The following is a 13,821-nucleotide window of genomic DNA, read 5'->3' as shown; positions in this document are numbered from 1 at the left end:
AAACCTGAGGGTTGCAGGTTCGCTCCCCGCCTCTTACCATCCGAATATCGCTGCCGTTGTGTCCTTGGGCGGGACACTTCACCCTTTGCCCCCGGTGCCACTCACACCGGTGAATTGAATGATGAATGATAGGTGGTGGTCGGAGGGGCCGTTGGCGCAAATTGCAGCCACGCTTCCGTCAGTCTACCCCAGGGCAGCTGTGGCTATGAAAGTAGCTTACCACCACCAGGTGTGAATGAATGATGGGTTCTACATGTAAAGCGACTTTGGGTACTTAGAAAAGCGCTATATAAATCCCAGGTATTATTATTATTATTATTATATGCATGTACAGTAGATGGCAGTATTGTCCTGTTTAAAAGTGTCACAACATTGCTGTTTACGGCAGACAAACTGCTTTACGGTAGACGCCTGAATTTCGAGAGATTTTCGCTAGAAAATTTGTCCCGGGAAGTTTTCGGGAGAGGCGCTGAATTTCGGGAGTCTCCCGGAAAATCCGGGAGGGTTGGCAAGTATGCTCTTACTTGAGTACAATTTCTGGCTTACTCTACCCACCTCTGCACATCGTTATTTGCAAGCCCTGGTGGAAATGGCGCTCATCAAAGCCCTCACAGCAAATGTTTCTGGAGGTTCCCGATCGACATGAAAAGTCCTCCTCGATTGATCGGAGCGATGTAGAACAAAAAGCACCCTCCGCCAGGCACATTAAAAATGAATTTTCTCCACATTCAAAGGATTCGTGCTGCTGGGGCAGAGGGAAGATGAGAGCCGCTACATGCTAGTTTGCCTCGGGAGCCCTTCTGGCATCTCGTCCCAGCTGATCCATCCATCAGCTTTCAAGCTGGCAGAGGTGAGTGACTGTTTGAAGGCTCTCCTGGCTACTTTATCCTAAGGCTTAACAATCCAATATTGGTTGTTGCCGAAGATAATTACTCTCCATTGATGGTAGGCTACCCCGGGCTAGCTGCGGCCATTTGCATTGCCCGACACCGCAGATCGATCAGGGAGGGAAAGCAGTTGGGAGCTGATAACGGTGTAGCAATTGACCAGTATTTGTTGGAGGGATGTTTTGCTTTTTATTCTCAGACACCCATCTGCTCCTGGCCTTCCTCTCCCCCCACTCCCTTACTTTCAGCGAACAAGATAAAGTATAGCCTCCACTGATAGAATCAGCAAGGACATTGCTGTCTTCATTCACCCACCACAAGCACGCATGTGTCACCTTGACATTCTTTATCTTCCTTGCAGCACTGGCAAGGGAAAATGTGCAAACGAGATCCCGCATTTGATACACAATTGTTTATGGAGCCACCGCTTTCATTTCCCCTCCTCCGGAGCCGTTTGGAAGATTGACAGACGCAAAAGCTACACTCTGCTGTTCTTGTCTAGTAAACATAAAAAACAAATGCCACGGCCTGGTGCGGTTTTTGCGACGGATTTGTCTGCAACAGGGTGTAATAGGGGTAACGGTACGTGTATTTGTATTGAACCGTTTCGGTACGGGGGTTCCGGTTCGGTTCGGAGGTGTACTGAACGAGTTTCCACACGGACATATTAAGTAAGTTGTGTAAACAATGCACACCGAGGCACAACACACAGCATGCTAGCAGCTAACGGGCTAGGATAGACTGACCATACGTCCTCTTTTCACCGGACATGTCCTCTTTTGCGGAGCTGTTGTCATGTCTGTGTGATTATGTTTTTGTGTTAGTCATGTTCTGTTTTGTTTTTGGACTTTTTGTGCACTTTTGTTTTGTCACCATAGCAACCATTAGTTTTCACCTGTCACGTCACGCACCTGTTTCACGTTTTGAGTCACGCACCTGCTTTCACTAATCATGTCTATCGTATTTAAGTTCATTCTTTTCAGTTTGTCGTTCTGACGACATCCTCACATTTACCGTATTTTCCGCACCATAAGGCGCCCTGGGTTAAAAGCCGCGCCTTCAATGAACGGCATATTTCAAAACTTTGTCCACCTATAAGCCGCCCGGTGTTGTAAGCCGCATCTAACTGCGCTAAAGGAATGTCAAAAAAACAGTCAGATAGGTCAGTCAAACTTTAATAATATATTAAAAACCAGCGTTCTAACAACTCTGTTCACTCCCAAAATGTACGCAAATGTGCAATCACAAACATACGTATATCAACATGGACAGAGCTGCGTGAAAAAAGCCACCCGGCCTCTTCGCGTAAACTTAAACTTACCTTAACCACTCGCTCATCTTTTCTTCATCCATCCCTTCGAGTTAGCTTTTTATGATGACGCCGGCTGGAAAGGTCTCTTTTGGCAAGGTCTTCCTTTTGAATATCACCATGGGTGGAAGTTTCTGGCCATTAGCATGGCAAGCTAGAACCACAGTGAAGGATGACTTCTCATTCCCTGTGGTGCGAATATTCACCGTACGTGCTCCCGTTGTATCCACAGTGCGGTTCACAGGAATATCAGTTGCTGTGAAATAGTAATCCGTGTGCGGATGGAGAGATTGCGTCTTTTCATGAACCGGATCCCTGACGCTTAGTAGGAGCCATTTTGTGGTCTTTACAGATGTAAACACACAAAGGAAATGAAACGTAATATCCGCGCGCTTTTTCTTCTTCTACGCGGGCGGGTGGTTGCTTACAGTAGAAGAAGAAGCGCTTCCTGTTCTATGGGGGCGGGTGCTTACCTTGGCGGTTGCTTGCGTAGAAGAAGAAGCGCTTCCTGTTCTACCGGGAAAAAAGATGGCGGCTGTTTACCGAAGTTGCGAGATCGAAACTTTATGAAAATGAATCGTAATATTAATCCATATATAAAGCGCACCGGGTTAAATGCCGCACTGTCAGCTTTTGAGTAAATTTGTGGTTTTTTGGTGCGGCTAATAGTGCGGAAAATACGGTATGCTCTGTCCATTCCTGACACTTCTTTCCATGTCCATCCTTCATGCTACTATTTTTGTCTAAGCCACGAAAGTTTTTGCTCCATGTTTATAGTCTTTTTGGTTTCATAGTTTGTTCTCCGCCATTGTGCGCGCCTTTTGTTTACTTCCTTTTTTTGTAGTTATAGTCTTTAAATAAAAATGTACTTACATTCCCGTCTCGCCCGAGCCAACTTTCCGTTGCATCCCGGAAAAGCTAACACCCAAGACCAAGTCTTGACAGCTGTCAGGACGGAGTTCCTTAAATGCCTCAAATGTCCGGCATTTTGAGTTAGGGTTGCGTGTTTTTTCAATGTACGTTCAGGGTTAAGAAGGGGTTAAAAACAAAACAAACAGCAGCATTGGTGAGGGAGGGGCAGAGACAGAGAGAGAGAGAGAGTTATGATAAACGCGCATGCGTCGCCAGGCTCTGCTTTTTATCCATAGATTTATCACATTTAATCTTTTATTATCTATAGCAGGGGTGTCAAAAGTGTGCCCCGGAGGCCGTTTGCGGCCCACAGCTAATGTTATAAAGGCCCACGGCACGTTCTAAAAATACTATTAAAATAAACAAAAGCATAACAAAAGTGAAATAAAAAAGCTTAAAGGTTAAATGTAATTTAGAAAAAGTTGCAATGTTGACTAATAAAACAAAGCTGTTTTTTTGTTTTTTTCAAACTGTCATTGCTCAAAACATAATATTGAATTAAAATCAATGTTATTATGAATTATTGACCTATCCAAGGTTCCCATTACTTCACATCAAATATTACACTAAGAAAAATATTTTTGGTGGAAGATTTTGCAAATTTGGTGAATAAATAACCCAAAAATGTATATTTTGTTGTTTCCTTACTGTACCGAAAATGCACCGAACCGTGACCTCTAAACCGAGGTACGTACCGAACCGAAATGTTTGTGTACCGTTACACCCCTAGGGCATAATTTACACAAAAAGGGAAAATTGGAGACGTGAGATTAGCGAGTAATTTAAGGGTACTTAGTAGGGATGTCCCGATCCGATATTTGGATCGGATCGGCTGCCGATATTTGCCAAAAATTGCGTATCGGCAAGGCATGGGAAAATGCCGATCCAGATCCAGTTTAAAAAAAAACTCCATCCGTCCGTGTTTTCCAACGCACCTATTTAAATAATACATTCCACTTTTCTGCTGCTCCGTAATTTCCGTTCCGCATTTTCCAGCCCACCTTCAACACATCCACAGGTCTGTGGATTCTCACGCAGTTGCTTTTAGCTGCTGGCATTACACGACAGGCTCTTCTCACTCTTTCCTGTGTCTCCCTCTCACAGACAGCGAGCGCACCTTCTTACACACGTCACATACTGTCACGACACACGTCACATACTGTCACGTCATACGTCACATACGTATACGTCCTCCCCGAGCAGAGAGCGAGGTAGCGGCATGGCTAACGTTAGCTGTGATGCTAGCGCAGCCGCTAAGGTGCGCGCCTGCTCAAGCGTCCTCTGCGCACGGCAAATCTATGCCACGCACAAAATCAAATAAAAAAATAAGCGCGTAACAATTTTCGACACACGGACACGACAGAGAAAACAGTTTTCGTCATCATTGTTCAAATATTGTGACGTCTGTCGAGACGCTTATCTCCATTCGGTGCCACACGTCCACACCATCAAAATGGCAAAAACTTCCACATCAACACCGTATGAAAAAAATAGTGATTTTTTTAGTTGTGATTTCCTTCTCTGCATGAAAGTTTAAAAGTAGCATATATTAATGCAGTATGAAGAAGAATGTTTTAATGTAGACATGCAAACCTTGAAAGAACATTTTGAAAATCAAGACTACATTTCCTGCAAATGGGTGCATTTCTACCCTATATTTTAACTTTAGATTTATTCTCATATCAAACTCTTTTGGCTGTCTTTTTGACACTTACATCCGGCGCCCCCCTCCACACCCTGGATTATAAATAATGTAAATAATTCAATGTGATTATCTTGTGTGATGACTGTATTATGATGATAGTATATATCTGATAGTATATATCTGTATCATGAATCAATTTAAGTGGACCCCGACTTAAACAAGTTGAAAAACTTATTGGGGTGTTACCATTTAGTGGTCAATTGTACGGAATATGTACTTCACTGTGCAACCTACTAATAAAAGTCTCAATCAATCAAACAAAACACATAGAATCATCATACTGCTGTGATTATATGCATCAAGTGTTCATTCAAGGCTAAGGCAAAATATCGAGATATATATCGTGTATCGCAATTATGGCCTTAAAATATCGCAATATTAAAAAAAGGCCATATCGCCCAGCCCTAGTTTCAATGATGCCATTTCTGTTTGTCATGTATAATTTTGTCTATTTTGTGTTTATCCTTGAATAAACAGGTCAGTTTCTTGTTACCAACCATTGTGTATTATTCAAACTCCCCTAATTCAGCTGGCTAGTTGTTATCAAGAGTACTAAAACCCTTTTCAACATGATTCTGACAACTAAGTAGGCTAAATAACTTTAAACTTTAATACATGCTCGGATAGGCCAGTATCGGTCAGTATCGGTATCGGATCGGAAATGCAAAAACAATATCAGTATCGGATCGGAAGTGCAAAAACCTGGATCGGGACATCCCTAGTACTTAGCAGGGTGCCTGCAATAACAAGCGTCGATATGCTTCGCCGCGGGGGTTGCGTTCGGCGGCGACGGACATGTCACTCGCTCCAAAGTTCCAGAGACGCGCAGGACAAACAAAGCCTGGCAAACGAGGTGTGAACATTCAAAACAATAATCGCAGCCATCGCGCGTCTCACCCTCTTCTTGGGATGTGGAAATGAAAAAAAAAACAAGTGATATTTTTCCCCTCCTAATACAATTTCCATTGCTTTAACAAGATAAAAGTGAATTGTGCTCCTACTCAGAGGGTGTGAAAGACGTTTGGAGATTAATTTTTCATGCACATTGATAATTCAATACAGACCGGGTTTATTAACATTCCATGACTTCCCTTTGCTATCTGAGAATAAAAGCTCGAAAAATCTGAAGGTCTTTATAAGAAACTGCAGTAACTTTCTGGGCGTTTACGTTCGTAACAACCGTAGGAAAAAAAAGAAAAAGCATGGGTTAGGATCAGGGCCGGCCCGTGGCATAGGCCGTATAGGCAAATGCTAAGGGCGCCGTCCATCAGGGGGCGCCACGCCAGTGCCACAAATGTTGGAGAAAAAAAATAAAAAAAGTTGGTACTATTACAACATTACGCCCCCCACCCCACCCCCCCGCACGGTGCGCCCTCTCCCTTCCCGTATCATGACTCTTTTTGGACGTCACCACATCAAAAAATCAACACAAGATGTCAAAACGGCCAAAACTGTCAGGTGCCCAGGGAAGAAAAAAGAGAAAAGAAGAGGAGGAGAAACGAGAAAAAGACAAGAGGTAGCAGGTAGGTAACGTTAGCCTACATGAAATTATTTGTCTGTTACAGAATGTGATAGTAACCTGGCTTTTTAGCATTAAGCTAATGTTACATGATTCGGCAATTGCTAATCAATAAATAGCTAGTTCTGTTTTAACGTCGGGTTAATATTGTGGAGGGGGCTAAATTGGTATGGAAAATAATAATGTAACGTTAGGTAATTACAGTACTCCCACCTTACATTCCTCAGGGACATTTGTATTAGATCTTTTAAGCAGGTGTTTTTTGTTTACATTGTTATTGCCTTCTGGTTAGCTAATGTTTGCCCTGCAGGTAATAGTCACTTTTCCACCCCTTTATATATTAGGTATAGTTGTAAGCCTAGTTGTTAAAGTGCACATCATTAATGTAAATTAAGCAATATGTATGTAAAAAATATTGTATTTCATATATTCATTTTTTATTTTTTGCATTCATTTATTTATTCATATTTTTTTTATCTTGTTAACTATTCTGATTGTTAATTTGCTTTCTTTAAGTAAAAAAAAGGTCAAAGACAAAGCTATTCGGTTTCTTGTGCGTATATACACTTCACTGCCGATGTGGGGGGGGCGCCACCTAAAATCTTGCCTAGGGCGCCAGATTGGTTAGGGCCGGGCCTGGTTAGGATACTGCAAAATTTTGGATGGAAATAAAGATAAACTGGGCACATGGCATTGTGTGGAGCAGACCTGGGCAAATTAGGGCCCGGGGGCCACATGCGTGCACATTTCAATCTGGCCCGCTGGACATTCCCAAATAATTATTTTAGATCTTTAAGATGGAAAGTGTAGCTACCATTATGATGTGTAGTGATGTTTTCTAATGACCGTAAGTTTTGAACTATACTAAGTATTTCAATGGTTGGAATTTTCGCTTTTGCATGATATACTACAAACCCCGTTTCCATATGAGTTGGGAAATTGTGTTGGATGTAAATATAAACGGAATACAATGATTTCCAAATCCTTTTCAACCCATATTCAGTTGAATATGCTACAAAGACAACATATTTGATGTTCAAACTGATAAACATTTTTTTTTTGTTTGCAAATAATCATTAACTTTAGAATTTGATGCCAGCAACACGTGACAAAGAAGTTGGGAAAGGTGGCGATAAATACTGATAAAGTTGAGGAATGCTCATCAAACACTTATTTGGAACATCCCACAGGTGTGCAGGCTAATTGGGAACAGGTGGGTGCCATGATTGGGTATAAAAAAACAGCTTCCCAAAAAATGCTCAGTCTTTCACAAGAAAGGATGGGGCGAGGTACACCCCTTTGTCCACAACTGCGTGAGCAAATTGTTGAACAGTTTAAGAACAACATTTCTCAAAGTACAATTGCAAGAAATTTAAGGGATTTCAACATCTACGGTCCATAATATCATCAAAAGGTTCAGAGAATCTGGAGAAATCACTCCACGTAAGCGGCATGGCCGGAAACCAACATTGAATGACCGTGACCTTTGATCACTCAGACGGCACTGTATCAAAAACCGACATCAATCTCTAAAGGATATCACCACATGGGCTCAGGAACACTTCAGAAAACCACTGTCACTAAATACAGTTGGTCGCTACATCTGTAAGTGCAAGTTAAAGCTCTACTATGCAAAGCGAAAGCCATTTATCAACAACACCCAGAAACGCCGCCGGCTTCTCTGGGCCCGAGATCATCTAAGATGGACTCATGCAAAGTGGAAAAGTGTTCTGTGGTCTGACGAGTCCACATTTCAAATTGTTTTTGGAAATATTCGACATCGTGTCATCCGGACCAAAGGGGAAGCGAACCATCCAGACTGTTATCGACGCAAAGTTGAAAAGCCAGCATGTGTGATGGTATGGGGGTGCATTAGTGCCCAAGGCATGGGTAACTTACACATCTGTGAAGGCACCATTAATGCTGAAAGGTACATACAGGTTTTGGAACAACATATGCTGCCATCTAAGCGCCGTCTTTTTCATTGATGCCCCTGCTTATTTCAGCAAGACAACGCCAAGCCACATTCAGCACGTGTTACAACAGCGTGGCTTTGTAAAAAAATAGTGCGGGTCCTTTCTTGGGTCCGCCTGCAGTCCAGACCTGTCTCCCATCGAAAATGTGTGGCGCATTATGAAGCGTAAAATACGACAGCGGAGACCCCGGACTGTTGAACGACTGAAGCTCTACATAAAACAAGAATGGGAAAGAATTCCACTTTCAAAGCTTCAACAATTAGTTTCCTCAGTTCCCAATCGTTTATTGAGTGTTGTTAAAAGAAAAGGTGATGTAACACAGTGGTGAACATGCCCTTTCCCAACGACTTTGGCACGTGTTGCAGCCATGAAATTCTAAGTTAATTATTATTTGCAAAAAAAAGTTGAACATCAAATATGTTGTCTTTGTAGCATATTCAACTGAATATGGGTTGAAAATGATTTGCAAATCATTGTATTCCGTTTATATTTACATCTAACACAATTTCCCAACTCATATGGAAACGGGGTTTGTAGTTAGCAGGTCAGACGAGGCACCAAGCAGTGTGGGTGGGGAGCGTTTCCACAGAGTGTTTCCAGAGCGGCCAGCCTGAAATGCGGGTGTCAGGGACAGACGTGGAAGGAGATTTTTACAACAAAGTTCTAAAGCTTAATGATGTATCAGATAGTAAGTGGGTTGTTTTTTTACCCTCCGCGTTCATATTGTGGGTGTGACGTTCATATGTTGTCAATATTCAGTGTTTTATCATTCATAGTTAAAGGGGAACATTATCACAATTTCAGATGGGTTAAAACCATTAAAAATCAGTTCCCAGTGGCTTATTATATTTTTCGAACTTTTTTTTCAAAATTTTACCCATCACGCAATATCCCTAAAAAAAGCTTCAAAGTGCCTGATTTTAACCATCGTTATATACACCCGTCCATTTTCCTGTGACGTCACATAGTGAAGCCAACACAAACAAACATGGCGGAAAGAACAGCAAGCTATAGCGACATTAGCTCGGATTCAGACTCGGATTTCAGTGCCTTAAGCGATTCAACAGATTACGCATGTATTGAAACGGATGGTTGTAGTGTGGAGGCAGGTAGCGAAAACCAAATTGAAGAAGAAACTGAAGCTATTGAGCCATATCGGTTTGAACCGTATGCAAGCGAAACCGACGAAAACGACACGACACGACAGCCAGCGACACGGGAGAAAGCGAGGACGAATTCGGCGATCGCCTTCTAACCAACGATTGGTATGTGTTTGTTTGGCATTAAAGGAAACTAACAACTATGAACTAGGTTTACAGCATATGAAATACATTTGGCAACAACATGCACTTTGAGAGTGCAGACAGCCCAATTTTCATCAATTAATATATTCTGTAGACATACCCTCATCGGCTCTCTTTTCCTGAAAGCTGATCCGTCCAGTTTTGGAGTTGATGTCAGCAGGCCAGGGAAGCTAGGGTCGATATTCTTCTCTTGATCATCTTCGGTGGCATAAGGGACGGTGTGAGCCAAGACATAAAGGGGGTTTAGCTCGCTCGTCTGCGGGAACAAACTGCCGCCGTTGCTTGCCGTGCCACCGAGGTCCTTTGTCCCTGAATTGCTCACACACTCCGGCAGATTCAATGGGGGTCTGGCGGCAGATTTCTTTGACTTTATCGTTGGAAATGCATCTGCTTTGAGTGTCGCAGGATATCCACACATTCTTGCCATCTCTGTCGTAGCATAGCTTTCGTCGGTAAAGTGTGCGGAACAAATTTCGTCCAATTTCTTGCCACTTTCGCATCTTTGGGCCACACCTTCAGGTACCTTGGAGTCCACATCTCTAATGACTTCTCCTGGACAGTCAACACCACATCAATCATCAAGAAGGCTCAGCAGCGGCTACACTTCCTTAGAGTCCTCGGGAAGTACAACCTGAAGCCTGACCTGCTGCTGACCTTCTACCGCTCGTCCATCGAGAGCCTGCTGACCTACTGTATTACGGTATGGTACGGCAGCTGCACTGCAGCAGACAGGGAGAGGCTGCAAAGAGTGGTCAAGACGGCTCAGAAGATCATCGGCCGCCCTCTCCCCTCTCTGACGGACATCTACACCTCCAGCTGCCTCAACAGAGCCAGTGCCATCATCAAGGACAGCACCCACCCTGGCTCTGACCTGTTCCACCTGCTGCCCTCTGGGAAGCGCTACAGGTGCATTAAAACCAAAACAAACAGGCTAAAGAACAGCTTCTTCCCCAGGGCCATAACCATCCTGAACGGACTGCCCCATTGTCCCTCATAACTGCCTTCTCTTCGGTGCAATAACCCATTCCACCAACCACCTTGTTTTTGTTTTGTTTTTTCATGTATATATTCATTTCACACCATATTCATTGCACTTCTACATTTTTTATATATTTGCACATTGGTTTTTTTTTTGGGTTTTTTCTAGCATGCACACATCGCACTGTATGGAATGGCCTCAATCTCGTTACCTTGCGTAATGACAATAAAGCTGATTCTGATTCTGATTTCACTGGTGCAACTTGAATCCGTCCCTGTTCGTGTTGTTACACCCTCCGACAACACACCGACGAGGCATGATGTCTCCAAGGTACGGAAAACAGTCGAAAAAACGGAAAATAACAGAGCTGATTTGACTCGGTGTTTGAGAAAATGGCGGATTGCTTCCCGATGCGACGTCACGTTGTGACGTCATCGCTCCGAGAGCGAATAATAGAAAGGCGTTTAATTCGCCAAAATTCACCCATTTAGAGTTCGGAAATCGGTTAAAAAAATATATGGTCTTTTTTCTGCAACATCAAGGTATATATTGACGCTTACCGTATTTTCCGCACTATTAGCCGCACCTAAAAACCACAAATTTACTCAAAAGCTGACAGTGCGGCTTTTAACCCGGTGCGCTTTATATATGGATTAATATTAAGATTCATTTTCATAAAGTTCGGTCTCGCAACTACGGTAAACAGCCGCCATCTTTTTTCCCCGTAGAAGAGGAAGCGCTTCTTCTTCTACGCAAGCAACCGCCAAGGTAAGCACCCGCCCCCATAGAACAGGAAGCGCTTCTTCTTCTACTGTAAGCAACCACCCGCCCGCGTAGAAGAAGAAAAAGCGCGCGGATATTACGTTTCATTTCCTTTGTGTGTTTACATCTGTAAAGACCACAAAATGGCTCCTACTAAGCGACAGGTTTCCGGTTCATGAAAAGACGCAATCTCTCCATCCGCACACGGACTACTATTTCACAGCAACTGCCTAAAGACTTTCAAGAAAAGCTGGCTACTTTCCGTGCATATTGTAAAAACAAGATAGCTGAAAAAAAGATCCGGCCAGAGAACATTATCAACATGGACGAGGTTCCACTGACTTTTGATATTCCTGTGAACCGCACTGTGGATACAACGGGAGCACGTACGGTGAATATTCGCACCACAGGGAATGAGAAGTCATCCTTCACTGTGGTTCTAGCTTGCCATGCTAATGGCCAGAAACTTCCACCCATGGTGATATTCAAAAGGAAGACCTTGCCAAAAGAGACCTTTCCAGCCGGCGTCATCATAAAAAGCTAACTCGAAGGGATGGATGAAGAAAAGATGAGCAAGTGGTTAAGGGAAGTTTACGCGAAGAGGCCGGGTGGCTTTTTCACGCAGCTCCGTCCATGTTGATATACGACTCCATGCGCGCCCACATCACGCTGGTTTTTAATATATTATTAAAGTTTGACTGACCTATTTGACTGTTTTTTTGACATTCCTTTAGCGCAGTTAGATGCGGCTTACAACACGGGGCGGCTTATAGGTGGACAAAGTTTTCAAATATGCCGTTCATTGAAGGCGCGGCTTATAACCCAGGGCGCCTTATGGTGCGGAAAATACGGTACATAGGTCTGGTGATAATGTTCCCCTTTAATAAACATCGCTACACTGAGGCAATGTTTCCACACCAAAGCATAATTTTATTCCGTCTGCGGTTCGTAAATCTAAAACTTTGTACAATGACATGTTCGGAAATGTAGCTTTCACTGTTGTCTTGCTAGCTGTTAGCAGTGTGAGACTGGATGTTTTGGTCAGATCTTAGGCTAACTAGCAGTGGGCAGGCTCATATTTCTGCTCACCAAATAAAGAATAACAATGAACCAAGTGGGGGACTCTTGAGCCGAGGTACCACTGTATATGTACAGTATAAGTTCCACTTAGTGTGTCGTCTGTGGCTTCCATCATCACTCTTGGTTGCAGCCTTTCACTTTCTCTACCCTCCCAAGCTGACTCTTCCTGAGCAACGTTACCATACAACGGGGGGTAAGGATGAGAAATGGAGTTATAAAGTCACTTGTTAAACCTCAGGCCACACAACAAATGCACTTCAGAGACCCTGAATGTGTCTCTGAGTGGATTAGGTCTTTGCTGTGGTAACCCTCATCTCACTCTGCTGGCTGTCTTGTGGCCGGACATATTAAGACCATGGTTCAACCTCCCCCGGACTGCAGTGTTTGTTTATTCATGATTATTTGCTTGTCTCTAATTCTCAAGAAGAATAGGGAATAAACTCACCGCAGAGCAAGCAATGAGAGTTGTCTTAGGCCATGTCTACACTAAGTCGTTTAACCCCTTAAACGAATAATTATTTAGCCTAAGCCCCGTTTCAGCCATACTAAACCAGCGTTTAAGGCATACTTCCCAACCCTCCCGGATTTTCCGGGAGACTCCCGAAATTCAGATGCCTCTCCCGAAAACCTCCCGGGACAAATTTTCTCCCGAAAATCTCCCGAAATTCAGGCGGAGCTGGAAGCCACGCCCCCTCCAGCTCCATGCGGACCTGAGTGACGTCAGGTAATAATAATAATAACAACTGGGATTTATATAGCGCTTTTCTAAGTACCCAAAGTCGCTTTTTACATGTAGAACCCATCAATCATTCACACCTGGTGGTGGTAAGCTACTTTCATAGCCACAGCTGCCCTGGGGTAGACTGACGGAAGCGTGGCTGCAATTTGCGCCAACGGCCCCTCCGACCACCACCTCATTCACCGGTGTGAGTGGCACCGGGGGCCAAGGGTGAAGTGTCCCGCCCAAGGACACAACGGCAGCGATTTTTTGGATGGTAAGAGGCGGGGAGCGAACCTGCAACCCTCAGGTTTCTGGCACGGTTGCTCTACCCACTACGCCATGCCGCCCCAGGTGCGCAACACCACGTAAATTGTTGGCCAACCAAAAAGTAACCCCAGTACGCTATAGCCAACATTCGCCAGGAGATGGCAACAGACAAACTTAGATCACTATTACATTCCTCCCCTTTTAGAAATGTATAGAAGTTACTCAAAATAAATAAACAACCCAACCAAAAAATGCAGCAGCTCAATTAAAAAACTGTACTTAAGCCACATTCTTTTCTTTTTTTTTTTTAGTACTGAACTCTTAACCCTCATTTGTAAAAAAAAAAAACATGCTTATTATACAAACAGTATTTGTACACCTTTAACACAGATTTTTATAC

The sequence above is a fragment of the Nerophis lumbriciformis genome, linkage group LG12 (genome assembly GCF_033978685.3).
Source record: "Nerophis lumbriciformis linkage group LG12, RoL_Nlum_v2.1, whole genome shotgun sequence".
NCBI lineage: Eukaryota > Metazoa > Chordata > Actinopteri > Syngnathiformes > Syngnathidae > Nerophis > Nerophis lumbriciformis.
This window is presented reverse-complemented; position numbering follows the sequence as displayed.